We start from the raw sequence: 7636 nt of genomic DNA, 5'->3' as shown, positions 1-7636 counted from the left end.
TACAATTTTGACAGATCTTTGTATGTTAGTTACACATGTAAAATTATGGTCCTCCTACCTTGATCCTCATCAAGTTTCAGGGCATTGTGTCTAATATTATGATACAGTATGTTCAAAAAATAACTATGCACCTACACAAACACAATTATGTGTTGTGGGATTATATTTCTTGCCTTCTGAATAATGTTTTCTGCAAAGGATTATTAATCCTGCATTGTATGCAATTTGCCTCTGCAAGTCAAGCTGGAGATCAGAATATGTTTAATTCTTTGTTTGTGCATTTGTAATCTTTGAATGATTAAGACCATGTCTTTCCATATTTGTTAACTGTAGAACAGAAAATATTTCTTGTTGAATACATCTTCCATGAGTATGGTGAATACACAGATAAGTACAGAAAGACAGACCAGTTTTCAGTTAAATTTTCAGGTACCAGTACCTAATTGACATTCCGGTAAAAAAGCTAATCAAGAAATTGAGGGAGACTGGATCAGTAAAGAATATGAGCCAAGTCTGCTCTACATTCTTATCATATTACAGAGACATCATATTTAGCTTATAGTTGTGAAATCATTCACTAGTTTATGGGGAAGCTAACAAAGGATAAAATTAATGATGTTTGGGTTCAACAAGACAGCATATTCTCACATACAGCCCATAAGGTTACTGAGAAGTTTTTGGAAATTAAATCATTTCTAAGGACTTGTGGCCACTTTACTCTTTGAACCTAACACCATTGGTTTTTTACTTCTGGGATTGTGTAAAAAGTAAAGTTTACTGGGGAACTCCCACAACCTCCAGGTACATCAAACTGCTATTTGTGATTTCTCCAAGAACATTCCACATAAACAACTTATGAAAGTCTTTGTGAACAAGAAGAAATGCATTCAGATATATCTGGATATTGATCGGGTTCATTTCCAACAACTACTATAAAGTAAGTCAATGTTACATATTGTTATATAGTTCATGACGCTGGTAGTTTCTTTTCAAATGCATTGTATTTAAATCATGTTTTCTGCACTTTGCTGAAGAATGAAAACATCATATTTATGTTTCTAAATCAGTTATTTATAAACTAATGTAGAAATGACAAGGTGTAATATGTAATATATATTACATTTTTTTATAATGGTTTATTGAGAAATTATTTGTCTTAAGTTCAGGTGGATTCTTTCATTTGCCAAACTATGGCTTATTTTTAATATTGGATTAGGTTAGTTAACAGAAATCTCATAATTGCTCCAACCTTTCCCCTTATATAGCTTCATGAACTCTTTGAATTCCCTCGCTAATTTTTCACACATGGGCACTGTTATCAGTGAGGTTGACCTTTTTTGGGTAAATTAATCCCAAAAAAAAGGCCAGAAAGTAAATGGAAACAGACCTATATCCTAGGATAGAGTTAAAATAATCATGTAATCGAAGTTTGATTTAAATTGTACACTATCAAATGTCTGATTTGGCTTCATGCATTTTTTATGGCAGATATTTAAATAATTTTAGATTGTTCATGAAACTTTAAATTCTTTGTCAGGTCAGCTTCATGTAAATGTTTGACATTTAACATGTTATAAAGAAATTATATGTAAAGTAATTATTGCTTTATAAAAAGAACAATCTACAAGGAGGGGTTGAATTGTAATACATACTTGAATGTAACAGAACAAAATGTCGTCCTAAGTGACAGGTGCTGCCATTTTGTAGTTTCATTACTGTGCTACTAACATTTTGAAACTTGTTAATCCATGCCCTCTCATTTTCTGTCAATCACTATTGTTTGATCTGAGATCCTTGCTGTGTCAACGCATCTAAATCAGTGTACAATAATTGAATTTTTAACAGGATGTGACATTCATCATTGTCTACACTTTTGTGCATCAGAAGCTCTAGTAAAGTGAATTTTGAGGATGGACCTCAGTAGTTGACCAGTTTCTATGACTGATAATAAGTACCAAAAAGAGATGTTTGCATCTTCTTTTGAATACCAAAAGTTTCTTTTGAATACCTTAGGAGATATGTATGTTGTGTTTGACAGTCTACAACAGAGGTCCCCAAACTTATTTTTCGAATAGACCACTTTCAAAATTTTGCTGGTTCCGGTGGACCCCCTGCAGCTACATTTCTACCATATTTCCAGTCGATGGAAAATGTGAAGATTAGATCTAACTATGAAAATTTGCGTTACGGCTGAGTTCCACAAACTAACAGCTTCCTAAAAAAAAGTGAGAATTGATTGGTTCATTTTTGATTTGACTATGCTGTGAGTGGATGTCAAAAAAGTAAAGTTGGCCAATCAAAAAAAATGCTTCCATCCAACTTTACATTTTTGACATCTATTCACAGCACAAGAAAGCAATCAATTCTCACTTATTTTATTTAGAAAACTTCCCATTCAGAGTGGTAAAAAGCAAAAGAAAAATAGTATATTTTTTTGTGTTGCATTTATTCAAATATGTAATCATTACACTATTAATTATTATTATCATATTGCAATGTAATATAATAAAACTGTCGTAATATAATTAAAATCAAACATTAATAACGTAATATAACTTCTACAATGACAATCACAAAATAGTTACAATTTTAATGAGAGGGATGTACTTGACGGATTGACAGCAAATTATCAATATTTGTGTTTACGCCGTTTTAGCGTAAAGTTTCCGTTATTTTCTACGAATTCCAAGCTAGGGTGGGTCCCGTTGTTTTGTTACAGGAATGTTAAATTTCACTTTGTTTCGTATTTTTGGGTTTGTCAAAACTACCTGTTTTATTATTTGTTCTCGTGTTCGACCCTCCCTCCGTCATCCTTAGTGACCGCGTCCATTCTTCTATCGAATTATTTTTGACTACCCTTTTCATACACTCGTTATTCTTTCGTCCCCTTACATGCACACATCTCTTGTCTTTTACACACACCCTCTCCTGTCCACTACCTGGATCTGGTTTCCCCCTTTTTCTTTCGCCATCTTTTCGGCAGAGTAGATCCAACAAATCACCAGTGCAGTCGCCTATGGCCATACTCTCCTGCAAACTTTGTGGTAATATTCTCATTCAAGCAGAATCTCAAAACTCGTCACTACGCATCATTCTACCACTAAACCACATCACACCTCTGTATTCCTGATACACCAGTGCGGACTACGCCCAGGATTACATATGTATTCATATGTACTTGCTTTTACGAGTTCATCTCTTGCTAATATTTGTGTGTGATACAGGCAAGTGCAAATTATTCATTATTATTCATATTAAACGTTTATGTTATCCTTGTTCATGTGTAGCCCATTTTATGGGTTATTAAATGCAAACTATCGTTCTTATCAAATCTACTTTTAATTTAAACACTACTTCAGAATTATAAAACTTATGTGCGATATATTTCATATATTATTATTGATAACTATTATTATATTTCGTGTTGTTCATCAAAAGTGCGTGTTCAAACGTCAGTTACTCAGAGCAAATTACCTTTACTTGAAAGGTTTATTGCAATCAACTCTATCATTTAATCTAATTTAACTTGTTAATCGCCGAGATTAATTCTTATCTATTCATGCACTGAATTCATATTCTCTTAAATTAATCTAAAGAAAATTACTCCGGATATGACGTTATGTTTTTGTGCTTCTTTGTAACTTAATACTTTCAAGAAAACTTACTATTAGAATAAATTCTATTTATATTATTATTTATTTTAATGTGATTATATTGTGATTTAACGCCTTCTATACTGAAATTATTGTAAACAACTCTCTTATTTTCCGGCTCTGTTACACTGTGTATTTAAAAAGGTTTATTCATGTATTTTTGTATTTAACAGCATTATTCATTTGTTGATTCAGCTGATATGTTAAGTATTATTAAGTTATGTTAATTTCATAATTTCCTGTTATGTTTTAAGATTATGATTATAACATAAGTTCATTTGTTACACTTTCAATAAAGTCCAATTTCTTTTGGCAAATACTAGCTGTGTTTTTTTTTTTTTTTTTGTTAACTTTACCCAACAATTTGGCTTCAGTTTAGTTAGGAATAAGCACAATCTCCCCGTTCTGTGATATTGAATTTGCTCCTTTTTATTGATAAAAGGTTTGTAACGACACTAAAACTTTTTTCGACAAGATATGACGAGGGAAACGCTACCAAAAGCTTTCTCGCAATTCCCCACAGTCCAGGATATTTTTCTGGTATTTCTGCCTGCAGCCAAAATGTTTGATACCCTCTTTTAAATTTCACCTTCAGCTCCTCATTAGTGCTAAGCTCGAGTAGCTCCTCTTGTAATATCACATTCTTACTTCCGTTTCATCAAATGGATTTATGATCCATAGTGGTATTTCCATCCTCAGAATAAATTCAAATCTGATTTTGAAGTCATCATGCAGGGCAATTAAATGTTGAACGTATGTCTGAATATCCTCATCAAGGCATTCTACCCGTGACAAGTTTGAAAACTGGGAAAATACGCACCGACTAATATTTTGCTTCATAAATTTCAATTTTCCAAGATAAGCTGAAATTACATTATTATTAAATTGAAGTTTTTGTTAAATTAAGACTGTCCCCTTGTAATTGTAAGTCATTAAATTTTTTGAACAAATCTGTCAAATACGCGATGTCAGGTTTCAAAGTGATCAGGTTTTCTTTTAAATCTGAATCTTTACCTTCCAGAAACAATAAAACTGATTCAAAAAGTGAGTAAAATCTTGTTAAACATGCACCTTTCGACAACCAGCGTACTTCAGTATGTAAGAGCAATCGTTGGAAGTCTTCATCATTTTCATCGCACAATTGGGCAAATAAAAACGTATTCAATGCATTGCTTCTTATCTTGTTAACAGCATTAATTACAAGTTGAAGTGATTGGTGCAATCTATCACTCTGATTTTTCGCTACTAGGTGTTGTCAGTGGATGACACAGTGAATTGCAGTTACCTCTGGTATAATTCTTTTAAGATGGCTTATAAATCCACGATATCGCCCGGCCATGGCAGGAGCTCCATCTGTTGCCACCGAAATGATGTTTGTGAATGGAATTGATTTTTCGTTAAAAAAATCACTCAGGACATTAAATATTGATTCACCTTTAGTGTCCGTCTCCAAAGTTTTCGCGAATAGTAGCTCTTCATGAATTTCTTCGTCCATAACAAATCGAACATATGCCAATAATAATGCTTCATTACCAGGTAAAGTTGACTCGTCCAGTTGAATAGAAAAATGAGTTGTTTGCAGATAATTACACAAGAAATTTTCAATATCAGAGCTCATTTCATCAGTACGTCTTTGTACAGTGTTGTTACTCAAAGGAATTCTTTTGAGTATGTCAAATGGAGATTTGTGCAGAACAGTTTTTAAAACCTCTTCAACAGCGGGTAAAATTAACTGTTCTCCATGGGTGTGCGGTTTTCCAGATTTCGCTATAAGTAATGAAATATTGTACGATGCCTGCAAGCCATCATCGTTACTTTCAGACGTTGAAGCGAACATACTGTGCACGGTAGGTCTCTTTTCATATTTTTCCTTCAATGTTTGAAAATATTTCAAATCTTTACCTATTTTATCAGAATGACACCTTCTTAGATGATCTTCGAGCTTCGATGGTTTCATAGAGTCATTGCTCAAACTTTTGCTGCACAAAAGGCATATAGGCAATCGCTTGTCTGCCTTTGATGGAAGAAATCCAAATTTTAAATAATCAACACTGTACAGTCGACATTTCTTCTTAGATTCAGCCATGTTTCGTATCAGTTACCTACCGGTAAATAAAAAAAAAAACTTTGTTTTAGTAATCTCAAGGCGGTCTTACTTAACAGGATATGACTATTTTAACAGAATAGCATTAAGTAATTATTGCAATGAAATAAAGTACCAGCGGCAAACTGATTCTAATTATTAAAAGCAATAAATCGGTAAGATCCATAATAAAATTTTATGAAAATGGCTGAACCGATTTTAATGTGATGTAAACATTTTTTCATTAATTATATTTTGATATATTCCTGTAAATTCTATAGAAAATACTTTTAAATAACCAATATTTTGATATCACAACTCTGCGATTTTAATCATTTATTTATTACTTTGATGCACGTTACGAGTATGTAAAGACAGGTACAATTTATGAAAATATACAACATGTTACAGAATAAGGGTTACAACCGGGAAATGGTATGTTCAGGATCAGTTTTTAAGTCGATTCCAATTTTTTTTTTTATATATCTGAAAAAAAATTTAGACCAAAAATTAATAAATCCTTAACCGGAGACAGTAAAAAGTGGTCACATTACAATATTGTGATGTCGCGCAAGTAGCGTAGCCCCTGCGGCTTTGACCGCGCCGCGCGCGTTTCAATATTTTGATTTGACTACTTTTTACTGATTTTTTATTAATTTTTGGTCTAAATTTTTTTTCAGATATATAAAAACAAACTATTAGAATCGACTTAAAAATTGATCCTGAACATAACATTTCCCGGTTGTAACCCTTATTCTGTAACACGTTGTATAAATGTATATAATTATTAGTGAACCACCACGCAGCCGGGTAAAAACAATATTTCCTTAAAGTAGGGACAAAAAGTTCAACCTTTCTCGGTTTTCTGTTCTTTTAGGGAAGTCTCTAATAATAGCTCTGTTCAGTATTTAATTTTTAATACGTACCTTATTACACGCAAACATTACAAATATACTTATTACAACATAAATATATCTTTATCGCAGGTGGGTTGGAAGAGATTTCTTTTAGGAATAAGCCTCGCCTTTTGTACCTACGTATTTTTTGTAATTTGTGCATTTTTTGTTTACTGACGTGTACAATAAATTGTCAAATAAATAAATAAACAATAAATAAAAAAAAAGTAAGTATAACAAAAAAGCAGGTAAGTACTTACCACTTTTTCCGACACTGGCAAACGCTAACATCTATTCACTTTACTTTTCTTTTCGAAATTCCGGAAAAAAATGAGTAACGTTTATCCTTGGCAATCGTATTTATATTAGTCAAGAATCAAACAAGTTCATGCAAGATTGCGCGCACACACCACAAGTCGTATTTCGTCCCTTTGCACGTCTGAACAAGCGTTGCGGACGGCGGCGGCGGCGCTTTGCAAGTCTCGACACGTTCGTTGTACTGAATATGGAATATGCAAGTTTTTACAAGTAACAGTCGCTGAGCTTCTCAAAACATTATCTGCCTAGATTGATGCGCAAAGTCAAGCCAACATTTTAGTTCTTCACTATCGAAACCAGATGAATTTTCGTGGACCCCGCTTACGAATTGTGAACCCCCATTTTTTTTGTCACGCCAACGTAGACCTCCGTCGAGTCTCCCGTGGACCCCTGGGGGTCCACCTGGACCACTTTGGGAATCAATGGTCTACAAGGTCAATAATTCTGCAACAGACTAATGCTCAGCCACACAATTGTGTGTAACTGTCGAGGCTCTTGTGAGTTTGAACCTGTTTCACACACTGTACTCACCAGATCTGCTGCTCTACAATTTTCACAATTAAAAGAGTAATATTAAGGGTACTCATTCACCATAGATGATGAACTGTAGGACCCAGTTAGGTCATGGATCAAGGAAACACCACCAGCATTCTTCATTGACAGAATGAAAAAATTGTTCATTGGGA

This window comes from Lycorma delicatula, chromosome 7, assembly GCF_047948215.1.
Source record: "Lycorma delicatula isolate Av1 chromosome 7, ASM4794821v1, whole genome shotgun sequence".
In the NCBI taxonomy this organism is placed as follows: Eukaryota; Metazoa; Arthropoda; class Insecta; order Hemiptera; family Fulgoridae; genus Lycorma; species Lycorma delicatula.
The sequence above is the reverse complement of the archived record's forward strand: the minus strand, read 5'-3'. Positions refer to the sequence as shown.